Here is a 14,039-nt window from a genome sequence, read left to right on the forward strand (position 1 = left end):
TCCTTAGGACAGTGGTGGCGAACCAATTGGCCATGCTGGCAGGGGCTGATGGGAATTGTAGTCCACAACATCTGGAGTCCCAAAGGTCCGCCACCACGGCCTTAGGAAGTCACCACACCAAGAATGATTTCTATCAGTTTCACCACTTCCTCTACTTAACTGGCTACAGATAAGAGAACCAATCAACCAAGCCTCTCCACCACCCACCACCCCCTCAGATACATGTTTTCTCAAGAGGATAAAATTCTACCTAGAAATGCCAAGCAATTCAAGGTCCAGCTGGCTAACATGAATGTGAATTAACCAGTGCTTAATAAACAGCTGTCACGATGAATGTCTGTGCGGAGGGCGTGCCATTAAAGTTCTGCTTTTCTCCACCATTTATTTATTTGTAGAACTGCTTATGGCATCAGACTTATGCTTATGACATTGCCAATTGTCCCAATTTTATTAGGAAAAGCAAAAAAAAAAATCCACCCAGTCCTGAAAGTGAAAAAGGGAAATACTTGTCAAGTCTGGATATGTTCTCTATTTGGAAGATCTTTACAGAAAAGAAAAATAGTGAGTGGGCATATTCTTGACACTAGTATTTGCTCTGTGCATTTCCAAACATAGTATTTCATGAAAATGCTAGTTGTTAGATACGTGCAGAAATAGCCATACACATACACTATTTGATTTTGCATGCTACGGTTTGCTTTCCCTCTTGCATACGCAAATCCTTCCCGAGTCTTAGGTGAAAGAGACTCTCTCTGTTTGTGCGGGTAACTGAGGTTCCATGTGCTTACTGGACCCAGCAGGAGGCAGTTGTTCAGCATGTCTAGGATTTGGATTTACATTTTTCTGGTTGCTAGGATTATAATAATTCCTTTAAGAATGTGGAAATGTATTTTTAATGATAAAGGGATACTTTTCTGCATTTAGAGTATCAAGATTTCTAGTTTCCACTGCTCAGTTACTCCTTTCATTTCTACCAGAAGTAACTTTGTTAGAGTGTTAAATAATCATGACCAACGGTTGTGCTGAACTCTCCTTATATTAGTTAAGTAGTTTCCCAAGACATTTGCTGGATGTTTTAGTGTCCCATGGTTGCTGTTGATCAACTTTTGAAAGACATTGTTTCCCCCAATGAACTAGCAATATTTTCACATTCAATTTTCTGAGTACTCAGTGATGAATCTTTTTTTTTTTTTACGAGGGCTTCTAATCGATTTGGAGACTTACTGTAGAGAAAATCCTAGAGGTTCAATAATATAGTGAGCATGTACAATGCTGGCTAATAGAATTCATATCCATTCTAAAAGATAACCTGGTGGACACCATGTATCCCAGTTTCTAATGTGCTGATCTCATAAGGACATCATTTCCAGACAGAAATTAAATCAAGAGGTTGTCAAATGTGGAATGGAACTGAGCTTGTGACCAGATGCAACCTACTGAACACTGGAATGGAAACATTCAACATTTTTGTGTCTATTTAAAATAATATTCTGAGATTCAGACATATTTTTCCCACTACAGTTGGATCCCATGCATCCATTTGGCTAATGGTGTCACTTCCTCTGGCACAAAGAGCCCTGCCTCTCCCTCTCCCACCATGCAGGAAGCTAGTGCCACCACTGATATAACAGATTCTCAGGATCTCACTCTACATATCCTAATGTAAAACCTTTCAGAATCCAAATTTTGTTTGACTATATGTGCATCATGCAGACTGACCAATCATCATAACTGAAGCTCCAGAATGCACATGGATCTCCTCATGAAAAAGGATAGCCACACATTTTTTTCACAAGCAATAACATGTGGTATGTGTGGAAACAAAGAATCAGCTGCATGTACATGGAGCAGGAATATTTTGTGTGCATGGGATTTTGTAGAAAAATATTGTTATAAAGATCCTATGCAATGAAAACTACATTTTTCCTTTGTGGAATAGATTGTGCAACTTCATAATGCAAGATATTGGAGAGACACGGGGTGTGTGTGTGTGTGTGTGTGTGTGTGTGTGTGTGTGTGTGTGAGTGAGATCTTAGTCCGATCCTACCACTCCATTGAGCAAAGATTATTTATTTATTTATTAAACAATTTGTAGCTTTCTTTTCTTTTGGCTCAAGTTTGAAGCCTTCCTCCATTCTAAGATGCCTTCACCTAACTTAAATAGCTCTTCCACTGGAGGAAGTGCACTTAAAGGCTTCAGGAAAACTACTTGGAAGATGGTTGCAAGCATGGGTTCTTACCTTTAAGGCCTTAAATGGCTTGGGACCAGGATCCCTGGCTGTGTATCTATCCTTCAGGGTTTCATTGGAATTGGTTCTTGGACTTTGCTTGATGTTTAAATTATTTGCTGTACATTGGGAATGAACAGCCTAGACACTGAATAAATGAATAAGTAAATAACATACCTGAAGGACTGTCTCCTCCCATACTATCCAACCTACTGGTTAATATTGGCCTCTCAAGCCCTGCCTCTGTGTGGTCCAAAATTATGCAGAAATGTTCAATTTATCTCAAAAACAACTGCGACTCAAATTCACTCATGAATTCTGGTATCATTATTTTTCTTTCCAAAGCACAGTGCCCATTATTAAGTTACAAGTTGGAACAGAGTCCCCCCCCCCAAAAAAAAAGCTTAAATATCTTCCCTGTTTTTGATCATGTAATTTTAAAAAGTAAAATTATAAGTGAGGATGATTTGTACTGTTTTAATTAACTACAAGGCAAGGTTATTGTAAAGGTTAATTAAAATCTGCCTCCTATGACTGTGGGGAAAACACTTTATGATAAGTACTGCAAGAGGTACTGTGGTTTTCTGCTTGTGCACTAGAGCATTACAACTTCCATCAGTTTAACATAAAAAGACATGCACATTTCATAGTGCTTTACTCTAAAAACCTGATAATCAAAAACATTATCCTATCAGACATGTTAAAAATAAGCAAGAGACAAAAAGATGGGGGGTAAGCTTGTGTATATTTAGAGAGAGAGATAACTAACAAGCATGGGGTCAGTTTACACAGAAGCACTGGTGCATGTTTTAAAAATATGAAATGATTGTCGTTTGGTGATACAAAGCAAATGAGTTCCCTGGTTGCCCCACTGGTAGACAACAAAGGTTGTAATGTCAAGTATACAGGTTTTCCTTTTTGATTAAACTCCATCCTCAGAGGTTGACTCCTACAAAGATTTTTTTTTAAAAAAATCAGTTAATTACATTTCCGGCTTACCCGATGAACTTGGGAGCAAACAGAATTTAATTTTGAAAGTGTATCAAGGCTTTCTTTCTTCCTTTTTTCTTTCTCTTATCTTGGAGAGTCCCCTGATTACTGGAGGAAAATAGATCAAATAATAGAAGGCAGGATGTAGAAAAAAAATTCTGAGTCTTTTCAAGTTTTGTGCCTGAACTGTTTCTATGATGGCAGACCCAGGTTTTAGTTTGCATTAGAGAAGCAGTGTTTGGTTCGAACCTTTCTCTTTCTCCTCCTTTCTTGCAATCTCCTTAACTACCCATGACTTTCCTCCCAGCTAGGGTTTTGGATATGTGTTGGCCACCTCATCCGGATAGGCAACTGGAAAGACAGTGGTCCATTCTGCACAGCCCAAATAAGATGTCCTGGGATGCTAAAAAAGGCATCCTTGGAAGGCACTCTGCACAACTTTGTTCCCAAGATGTCCTCAGGATGCCTTATTTTAAGCTCAAGGCATCTTTTTTGGAGAATACTTCAAAGTACACCTTTCCCCCCTAAGCTGCCTGCAAGATGTCTCTTGCTTGGCTGTGTGGAATTAGGAGCTCAGGAGGCATCTTATTTTTCCTGCCTGTTTTGTTCTCTGGTTAGTTTCACTATTACCTTGTGCCTAAGATTTTGCACATTACCTTGTGCCTAAGAAGTGTGCAGCTGAAGAGATTTTCTCTGGCATCATTTGCTGAATATTGTCCCATATTGCCCCCAAACATTTGTTCTGCAGGATCTGATCCTGGGTGCCTTTTCAGCCCAAAGGTACATAGTTGTACTCAGCAGCAGAAGGCCATTGCTTTTACATCCTGCATGTGAGCTCCCAAAGGCACCTGGTGGGCCACTGCAAGTAGCAGAGTGCTGGGCTAGATGAACTCTGGTCTGATCCAGCAGGCTTGTTCTTATGTTCTTATGTTCTTATGATCCTGCTGATTCTGTCACTATATAGGGTCTTTTTGGGGGGTGGGGGGAAGGATCTATCTTTGAAGATGCACAGGAATGCATAAGAGAATCTTTGCTGCTCAGAAGACTCCCATTGAAAAGCTTTGGGACTGTAGAGGACACAAACATGATTGTGGAATGATGATAGATTATTTACATGTTGCTAATATTTGTATTGCACACATTGTAATTATATGTGAATGTATATTGTAAGCTGAAAGCATTATTTAAGTTTGAGATTCAATAAGTACTTTTGTATGCATGTAAACATAAGATTTCTTATTATAAAGATTTAAAATGCATTCCTGACTTAGGACAAGTGTGTGAGCCCTCGGGGTGTAAAAGTGGATTGGCTGTATTTATTCAGTGCACCCACCCCACATTTTTTGAATATGGTAAGTTCCTGGTGGGTAAGTTCCATTCTGCACAGCCCAAGATCTGGAATTACAACTGATCTGGAATTACAACTGATCTCCAGACTATAAAAATTAGCTCCCCTGGAGGAAATGGCCACTTTCGAGGTCTACTGTATTATACTACTCTGAGGCGGATTCTGCACGGGCAACTACAGAGGCTTTCCACTAGCATATATGATGCTGGTGGAGCCCCAAAGCCATTCACACACTGAGGTTTGAGCAGCCCCAGAGTGGCCATGGCCCATGAAGGTGCCTCTGCTCAGAGGCGCCTCTGTTTTGTTTCCTCACACTTACCTTTTCTCCATGCGGAGCTCTGCAAGAAGAGAAGGTAAGTGTGGGGAAAAATGGAGGCACTGAAAAGTGGTGCCTCCAACCTGGTGCCGTTTGCTTGGCACCGGCAAACAGCATTTCTCCGTGGTCGGGGAAGGGGGGAGCACTGTGCTGCCTCATTGTGGAGGTGGCAGTTATATGAATAGTGCCCCAGGGATGGCGTTTTTACTGTCCCCGGGGCACTATTTTTGGCCTGAGCGGAAGCCACCTGAGCTATGCCCTAAGCTCCACCCTCAAATCTCCAAGAATTTCCTAACACAGAATTGGCTACCTTGCACTGTTCTACAGCTGTTTGTGTGCAGACCAGAACACACCACTGTATAGTTCTACACTTAGCCATTGGACTAAGTGCTGGCATACCCACTTTGAATGCAGAAAGCCACAAATTATGTCCCTAGTATTTCTGGCAGCAGTGTCTCAAGTAAAAGGTTTTGGGGAAAGATCCCACCTTGTGCTAGCTTCTAGCCCAGTGTTTCTCAATCTGTGAGTCAGAATCCAAGAGTGGGTCATGAAGTTTCTGGAAGTGGGTCACATGCCATCCCTCACAAATGGCCCCTCCCACCCTTTGCACTCCTCCTCCTTTCCTCCTTAACAGCTTCTCAGATGCTCATCTTCCTTTGTAATGATAATGAGGGGGGAAACCATCTGCAAATTTTGTAAGAATAGTTGAAAGGGTGAGGGGAAGGTTGAAGAGCAGATGGAAGCTGGTCAACATGTCAAGGGAAAAAGCAGAGGAGGATAGAATGAGTGGGTTGTGTGCTGTTTTGGTGCACTCCTTCAGCAGCTCAACCATGTGGCCAGCCTGCTGCAGTGCCTTATTGCCCTTTATCTGCTGTGGGAGATGCACAGCAGTGGGCCCCTTGCTGCCAACATTTTCACCACCATCTGCCATCTTCACATAACTCATTAGCCCAGTGTCCCTCTCCTCCAAGCGTATCTCATCAAATTTTGGCTCTGATCCAGCTGGCAGAGGAGGAGGAAGAGGTAAACTCCCACTTGCTTGGGGCTCATAGTGGGGGCAGATGCACCCTTTTTGTGATGTTTGATGGTTTCTTTAAAACATCTAGCTGGGCTCTATAGAAGATGGAATGTTGGGACTGATGGTTGTCAAGGTCATGGTTTGACTGGGGCACAAAAAAAAAACCTTGGGCCAGCCCTGGATGGGTCACCATACAAAGTACATTTGGACTTATGGGAAGTGTCAGCATAGGCAACATTGAGATAGACTTGCTATCTGGCAACTGCATTTAATCACTGAAAGGAATGTAAAAATTAAAAGAAATATTCTGTTATGCCAAAGGCAGACTAAAATGAATCTAGATTCCAAGACTAAGAACTGATTTATCATATCACAGCTAATATAACACATTTTATTGCACCTTTTACTCTTCTTGTGCATTGAAAATCTCCTATGGAAATCTATTTTTTTAAGGCAAGAAAGATGGAATAGTACCATGCCTTCATCTTGCTTCCAAATTCAATTATACTTAAAAGAGTTACTCAGGAGGCATGCAATTTTGAAATCTCATTCAGTTGTGCCTTGTCAATATCTAGATCATCTGTATGGAACACAAGTAAAACAAAGATACATTTCCCAAAATGCAGCAATGTGTTCAGAATCCCTGCTTCTCAATGTAATAACATTAAATACTATTTATACTGTCCCAGGACTCAGGATTTGTCAACTTCGAAAAACTCAAATAGTGTTCATCGGCATGGGATCACTGCTTATCCTGATCTTGAAAGTAAGTGTGAATGAATTCTTAATCTCAAAACTGAGGGGAAAATATTGTGTCAGCTGATAACATAAAATAGATTAACACATGGAAAGATCACACATTTTAGTAATATACTAGTATCCTGTAGGCTCCAAAATAAAGGATGAGTTTGGATTTATACCTTACATTTCTCAACTGTATGGTGTCTCAAAGTGCTTAGAAATGCCTTTCCTTCCTCTCCCCACAACAAACACCTTGTGAGGTAGGTGGGGCTGAGACTGTTCAGAGAGAACTGAGACTGGCCCAAGGTTGTCCATCAGTCTCCATGTGTAGGAATGGGGAACCAAAACCTGGTTCTCCAGCTCTGAGTCCACTGTTTCAAACCACTACCCCATGCTGGGACCTGGATCTTATTATTTCCCTTGTATTTAACTCTAACTGCAATGGAGGGTGTCCTCTGCTATGATGTTGGCTTCCTCTACCCGTGGCACTTCTGCTCATACAAGGGCTCCTTAAAAAACACTGGTTGTATGCAAGTGGAAACACATGAAGCTGAAGTACAACAGTGGAGGAGCCAAACCAGAATATTTATGGGCATTTAACTAATAATAACATTTAGCGTTTGAATAGCACTTTTTGAGTTTAAAGCACTTCCACATAGTAATTCTTACAACAGTGCAACAAGGTAGGCCATTAATTTTTCCCCTTTATCACAGGTAGGTTGAAATGAGTGGCTTTATGGTTAACATGAGACTTGAACAGGTAACCTCCTGGTTACCTTGTAGCCACTGAATTCTACCAAAATGACAGCAATGAAAGAATGATGTGCTAACCACTGTCTTTCATTACTTATTTGTTCTCTAAACCTCATCTATGTTAGGGTCAGAGTTAAGGTTCTTTGTAGCAATGTATTAAAACTGTCTAAACTTAAATAAAACACCTGTCCACTATTTCCGTCATTATTCTAAGGTTCTTCAGTGATGTGAATAGACAAGTACCATTAGAAAGTAAAACAAAATTCATGACTTATTGAAATAAAGCTTTTCCTATGAACTGCTGTAAGAGGAATTCTCCTTCAGTATGCCATAAAAGGGTTATTGTGATAGCAGCAGCAAGCAATTGAATTGTCTCATCCGTGCTTATTTGTTTGAAAATTCCGAAGCTTGAAACTAGGGGTGTAAAAGAATTTTGCATGCTTGTCCATTTGGCTCAAACATTATTGGTTCAAGTGAGTTCTTTTAAATTGGGGGATAAAATGATAGCTGCTGTACATGTTTGGTTTACTGACGGACTTTGTTCAAACTTTTTTTGGGTTCAGTATTGGGGCCTTTCCCCACTTACCTTAAGCCCCGCGCTACTCTCTTCAAGTAGTGCGGGGTCCTTGGGCACTCCCCATGACAGGGGCAGCCACAGCGAAGCCACCCCGACGCTGCCACAGTCATGCCCCCTCAGCACGCGGCATCCCTGGCGCTGGAGAAAACGGCGCCTGTTGATGACCCCGCGCAGAGCAGCGCGCAGCATAGGGGGGATCGCTTCTTGTGGGGAAAGGCCCTTGGTGACTTTTGCTTGGGGGTTGGGGATTAAAAATTTTGCATTCTAACCTGAATCTTACTGACTGATTACTATTTTATAAGGTTGGTTACTTGAATGGTCAGATAATGTATCTTATGTAATGAGACAAGAACAATTCAAGGCTATAACACTATGGAAATGATGGATTTAATAGGAAATGCTTCACAGTCAGCTGGTTGTGGTGGGTTTTCTGAGCTGTGTGGCTGTGGTCTAGTAGATCTTGTTCCTAACATTTCATCTGCATCTGTGGCTGGCATCTTCAGAGGTGTATCACAGAGGGAAGTCTGTTACACACTGTGTCTAGTGAGAAGGGAAAGTTTAGTGGGGTATATTGTCCATGTCCCAGGGTGGGGAACCAATTAGTAAGTGTTTGAGTGGAATTTGCTATGCAAAGGTGTGGTTGAGTGCATTGTATTGTGGGTGGAGTAACTGATTGGCTCCCCACCCTGGGACAAGGGCAATATACCTTACTAAACGTTCCCTTCTCACTAGACACAGTGTATAACAGACTTCCCTCTGGGATACAGCTCTGAAAATGTCAGCTACAGATGCAGGTGAAACATTAGGAACAAGATCTACCAGATCACTTCCACACAGCCCAGAAAACCCAACACAACCAGTTGAACCTGGCCATGAAAGCCTTCGACAGTACGTTGCTTCATAGTCAGCTTGGGTTTTTCTGTTCCCTAAATAATTTGTTGCCATCTAAAAACTTAGTTTTGTTTGAACTTTATTACACAATGGCTCAGTTTTCTTAGGTAACTTTGAATTTTGACTTCACAGTGCCCAGTCCTCGGGGGAAAAAAAAGCACACATGTAGATTGCAAGTGGGGAAATTTTTTTCCCCTAACCTGCACTTGTTCTGGTTGTTTTCCCCACCCCCTTTAACATGTAACTCAGAATAAACCAACCAATGATAACTAATTGGTGTAAATCTGGCAATAAGTCCTGGTGAGAAAAGGGGATTCATTGTACAGTCTGGAAATGTTTACATATAAAGAAAGGTCTTAGCAGTCAGTCAGGGATTTATTCAGCTTTAATTTAATTTAATTATGAATTATGCAGGAGCTGGCACAATCTATACATCAGAAAGAATTATAATCAATTGGAAAAGTGCTAAACACAAAAGTAGACAAGCATAAAACAAGTATAAAACAGTTGATTGAACATCAGGAGATCAGTCAAGCTTAGATTTTTGCAGAAAGTATGTTTGGTTTTGGAAGTTTTGGTTCCTCAAGCCCTGAAGAATCCTAGAAAAAAACTGACCTTTGACAGTTGTGTGCCTCTCTAAGCCAAGTGGCAAGATGGGAACTAGATTCTGAAATGTTGGTGTTTCTTGATCAGGGCCATTGTGTTTGATCAGGCCCTATTTGTTTGACTCTCCAGGGTAATTGGTTGGCAGCTCATGCTTGGGGGTAGTAAATAAACTCTGCATAGTATAAGTAAAGCCTGCTAGATCAGACCATAGGTCCATGTCATCTAGCATACAGCCTCACAGAGCTGCCAACCAGTTGCCCCAGAGAGCCAAACAAGCAGGGCAAATATGCTAAGGTTTTCCCCTGAGCCTGATACAAAGACTGCAAACCCCCGCCCAAATGGGAATGCCCTAAATATACTCTGGGAGATGTCAGACAACCATTCCCCAGGATCACAGAAGCTCTTCTTATTAACATGATAGCAACATTACAGATTTGTGAATGATAACTGCTGCTCTTGAAAGATGGCTTGAATGGCTCAACAGAATACTTGATGAGTGTTATTGTTCTCTTCCAGCCTATTATTTCTTCTCTAGTATCCATGTCTTTCCCAACTAAATAATGCAAGTTGAAACTTGAAAACCAAACAGGGTTTGTAAGAGAGGTATCGCACATTCAGACAATCTATTGACCTCTGTTGGCTATCATGTGGTAAACCATAATGTATTGCCATTTAAGCTGACACTGTGAATTTAGTCTCCAGCTCAGATGTCAGGCATTGCTGAAAACTGTATAATTTTCAGTGACTTGTAATTTTTTTGACGTGGATTTTTTTTTTAAAAAAAAACAACTTGACATAGAAGTTAGCCTAGCAGACACTGAAGGGTCCATTTGCTGAAAGACAGAGGTCTCATCTTTTCTTGCCTTTACCATATTCTGTAAGCTTTGGTTGGGCAACGTATCCTCACTTGGTTATCTCATTTTGTTTGTGCAAAAAAACCCCTCCACATATTCAGGTTTGTACTCCACTATTCTGCTTAGTATGGTTAGAAGCCTTTCTCTGGCCTAAGGAACCTTCTTCCAAGAACGTGTTGGGGTTTTTTTGGAATAGTGCACACAGGCGTTTTTCCCATGGCCAAAATATCCCCAGGGGAAACCAGCATGGACGTGGGTAAGGGGGGGTTCTTGGGTTTGAACCCCCATTCATGTCCAAAGCTCCGCCCCTCCGTTTGTGAGTTTTTAAAACATTTTAGTGCTTTTTCAGTTTTTGGCCTGCAGGGGGCGCATTGTTTTGGCTAGCAGCACCAAACTTTCAGGGATTGTTTGGGAGACGCTCCTGATGATACTACCTGGGTTTGGTGAGGTTTGGTCCAGGGGGTCCAAAGCTATGGACTCCCAAAGGGGGTGCCCCATCCTCCATTGTTTCCAATGGGAGCTAATAGGAGATGGGGGCTACACCTTTGAGGGTCCATAACTTTGGACCCCCTGAACCAAACTTCACCAAACCTGGGTGGTATCATTAGGAGAGACTCCTAAAGATATTCTGACAGTTTGGTGCTTCTAGCTTAACAATTGCACCCCTGACAGCAGGCACCCCCCAAATTTCCCCAGACTCTCCTTTTAAATCCCCCCTTTGGCATGGATTTAAAGGGAGAATCTGAGGTCCTCAGCTTAGAAGAAGAAGAAGAAGAGGAGGAGGAGGAGGAGGAGGAGGAGGAGGAGAAGGAGAAGGAGAAGGAGAAGGAGAAGGAGAAGGAGAAGGAGAAGGAGAAGGAGAAGGAGAAGGAGAAGGAGAAGGAGAAGGAGAAGAGGAGGAGGAGTTAGGATTTATATCCCCCTTTCTCTTCTGTAGGAGACTCAAAGGGGCTTACAATCTCCTTGCTCTTGCTCCTTCACAACAAACACCCTGTGATGTGGGTGGGGCTGAGAGAGCGCCGAAAAGCTGTGACTAGCCCAAGGTCACCCAGCTGACGTGTGGGAGTGCACAGGCTAATCTGAATTCTCCAGATAAGCCTCCACAACTAGGGTTGGAGATTCGGACAGTCCAAATCTGGATTTTGACCGAATCTGCACTGATTCAGACAGATTCGGACAAGCAGGGGCCGAATCTGAGCTGTCTGAATCCCATCAGATCCCAATCCATGAGATTCGGATCACCAGCCGAATTGCGTTTTTATTTTTTTGGTGTTTTTTCACGTTTTGGTCTGCAGGGAGTGCATTTTTAAACATTTAGGCACTATAATTTCAGGGTATCATCAGGGGACTGTTCTGATGCTACCTCCCAAGTTTGGTGCAGTTTGGTTCAGGGGGGGCAAAGTTATGGACCCTCAAAAGGGGTGCCCCTATCCCCCATTCTTTCCAATTGGAGCTTAAGAGATGAGGGCTACCCTTTTGAGGGTCCATAACTTTGGCCCCCCTAAACCAAACTGCATCAAACTTGGGGGGTATCATCAGGACAGTCTCCTGATGATACCCTGAAATTATGGTACCAATACATCTACAAATGCGCCCCCTGCAGGCACCCCCAGAAATTTGTCCAAGATTCTTTGTTCTGCAGTGACTTAGCTGCATTGCTGTCAATGGCGAATTTCTGATAGAGGGCTGTGGAGTGCACATTTCTCATGGTAAACCCACAAAACTTTCAGGGTATCTTCAGGAAAGTCTCTGGATGACACCATCCAGGTTTGGGGAACTTTGCTTCAGAGGGCAGTGGGAGATGAGCCCTACCCTTTTTGGGTCCCATAGAATTGAACCCCCTGAAGCAAAGTTCCCCAAACCTGGATGGTGTCATCCAGAGACTCTCCTGAAGATACCCTGAAAGTTTTGTGACCATACCTTCAGAAATGTGCACCTCACAGCCCTCTACCAGAAATTCCCTATTGACAGCAATACAGCTAAGTCACTGTAGAACAAAGAATCTTGATCAAATTTCTGGGGGTGCCTGCTTGGGACACATTTTTAGATGTATAGGCACCAAATTATCAGGGTATCATCAGGTGACTGTCCTGATGATACCCACCAAGCTTTGTGCAGTTTGGTTCAGGTATGGACCCTCAAAAGGGGTGCCCCTATCCCCCATTGTTTCCAATGGGAGCTGATAGGGGATGGGGCTACACCTTTGAAAGTCCATAACTTTGGCTCCCCTGAACCAAACTGCACCAAACTTTGGGGGGTATCATCAGGACAGTCTCCTGATGATACCCTGAAATTGTGGTGCCAATATGTCAAAAAATGCGCCCCCTGCAGGCACCCCCAGAAATTTGTCCAAGATTCTTTGTTCTACATCTACACAATCCATTGCTGTCAATGGGAAATTTCTGGGGGTGCCTGCAGGGGGCACATTCTTAAGGCTAGCAGCACCAAACCTTCAGGGTATCATCTGGAGACTGTCCTGATGATGCCCCCCACGTTTGGTGAAGTTTGGATCATGGGGGCCAAAGTTATGGACTCCCAAAGGGGGTGCCCCATCCCCCATTGTTTCCAATGGGAGCTAATAGAAAATAGTGGCTACCACTTTGGGAGTCCATAACTTTGGCCCCCATGATCCAAACTTCATCAAACTTGGGGGGCATCATCAGGACAGTCTCCAAATGATACCCTGAAGGTTTGGTGCTGCTAGCTTTAAAAAATCTAGTTTGTGTTTTTCACCCCTCCTCCACATGAAGCCTGCTGGAGTGAGTGAGCGGTGAAAAACACAAACCAGAATTTTTAAGCTAGTAGCACCAAACTTTCAGGGTATCATCTGGATACTCTCCTGATGATACTACCCAGGTTTGGTGAAGTTTGGATCAGGGGGGCCAAAGTTATGGACCCTAAAAGGTGTAGCCACATCTCCTATTAGCTCCCATTGGAAACAATGGGGGATGGGGCACCCCCTTTGAGGGTCCATAACATTGGTCCCCCTGATCCAAACTTCGTCAAATTTGGGGGCGGGTGTCATCAGGAGTGTCTCCAGCTGATACCCTGAAAGTTTGGTGCTGCTAGCCTTAAGAATGCACCCCCTGCAGGCACCCTCAGAAATTCCCCATTGACAGCAATGGATTGTGTAAATGTAGAACAAAGAATCTTGGACAAATTTCAGGGGGTGCCTTCAGGGGGTGCATTTTTTTGACATATTGGCACCAAAATTTCAGGGTATCATCAGGAGACTGTCCTTATGCTACCCTCCAAGTTTGGTGAAGTTTGAATCGGGGGGGCAAAGTTATGGACCTTCAAAGGGGTAGCCCTAATCTCCTTAGTTCCCATTGGAAACAATGGGGGATAGGGGCACCCCCTTTGAAGGTCCATAACTTTGGCCCCCTGATCCAAACTTCACCAAACCTGGGGGGTAGCATAAGGATAGTCCCCTGATGATACCCTGAAATATTGGCGCCAATATGTCAAAAAATACGCCCCCTGCAGGCCGAAACGTGGAAAAACACTCAAAAAAATTAAAAAACACCCCAAATTCCTGGATTTTCCCACAGATTCGGCCCAGTCCGAATTTGCAAGGTTCGGAATTCGGCCAATCCGAACCCATTGATCCGAATTTGGGCCGAATCCGAATTGGAACAAATCTGGCTGGTATTGACCAACCCTATCCACAGCTCAAGTGGCAGAGCAGGGAATCAAACCTGGTTCCTCCAGATTAGA

The sequence above is a fragment of the Sphaerodactylus townsendi genome, linkage group LG04 (genome assembly GCF_021028975.2).
Source record: "Sphaerodactylus townsendi isolate TG3544 linkage group LG04, MPM_Stown_v2.3, whole genome shotgun sequence".
Lineage (NCBI taxonomy): Eukaryota > Metazoa > Chordata > Lepidosauria > Squamata > Sphaerodactylidae > Sphaerodactylus > Sphaerodactylus townsendi.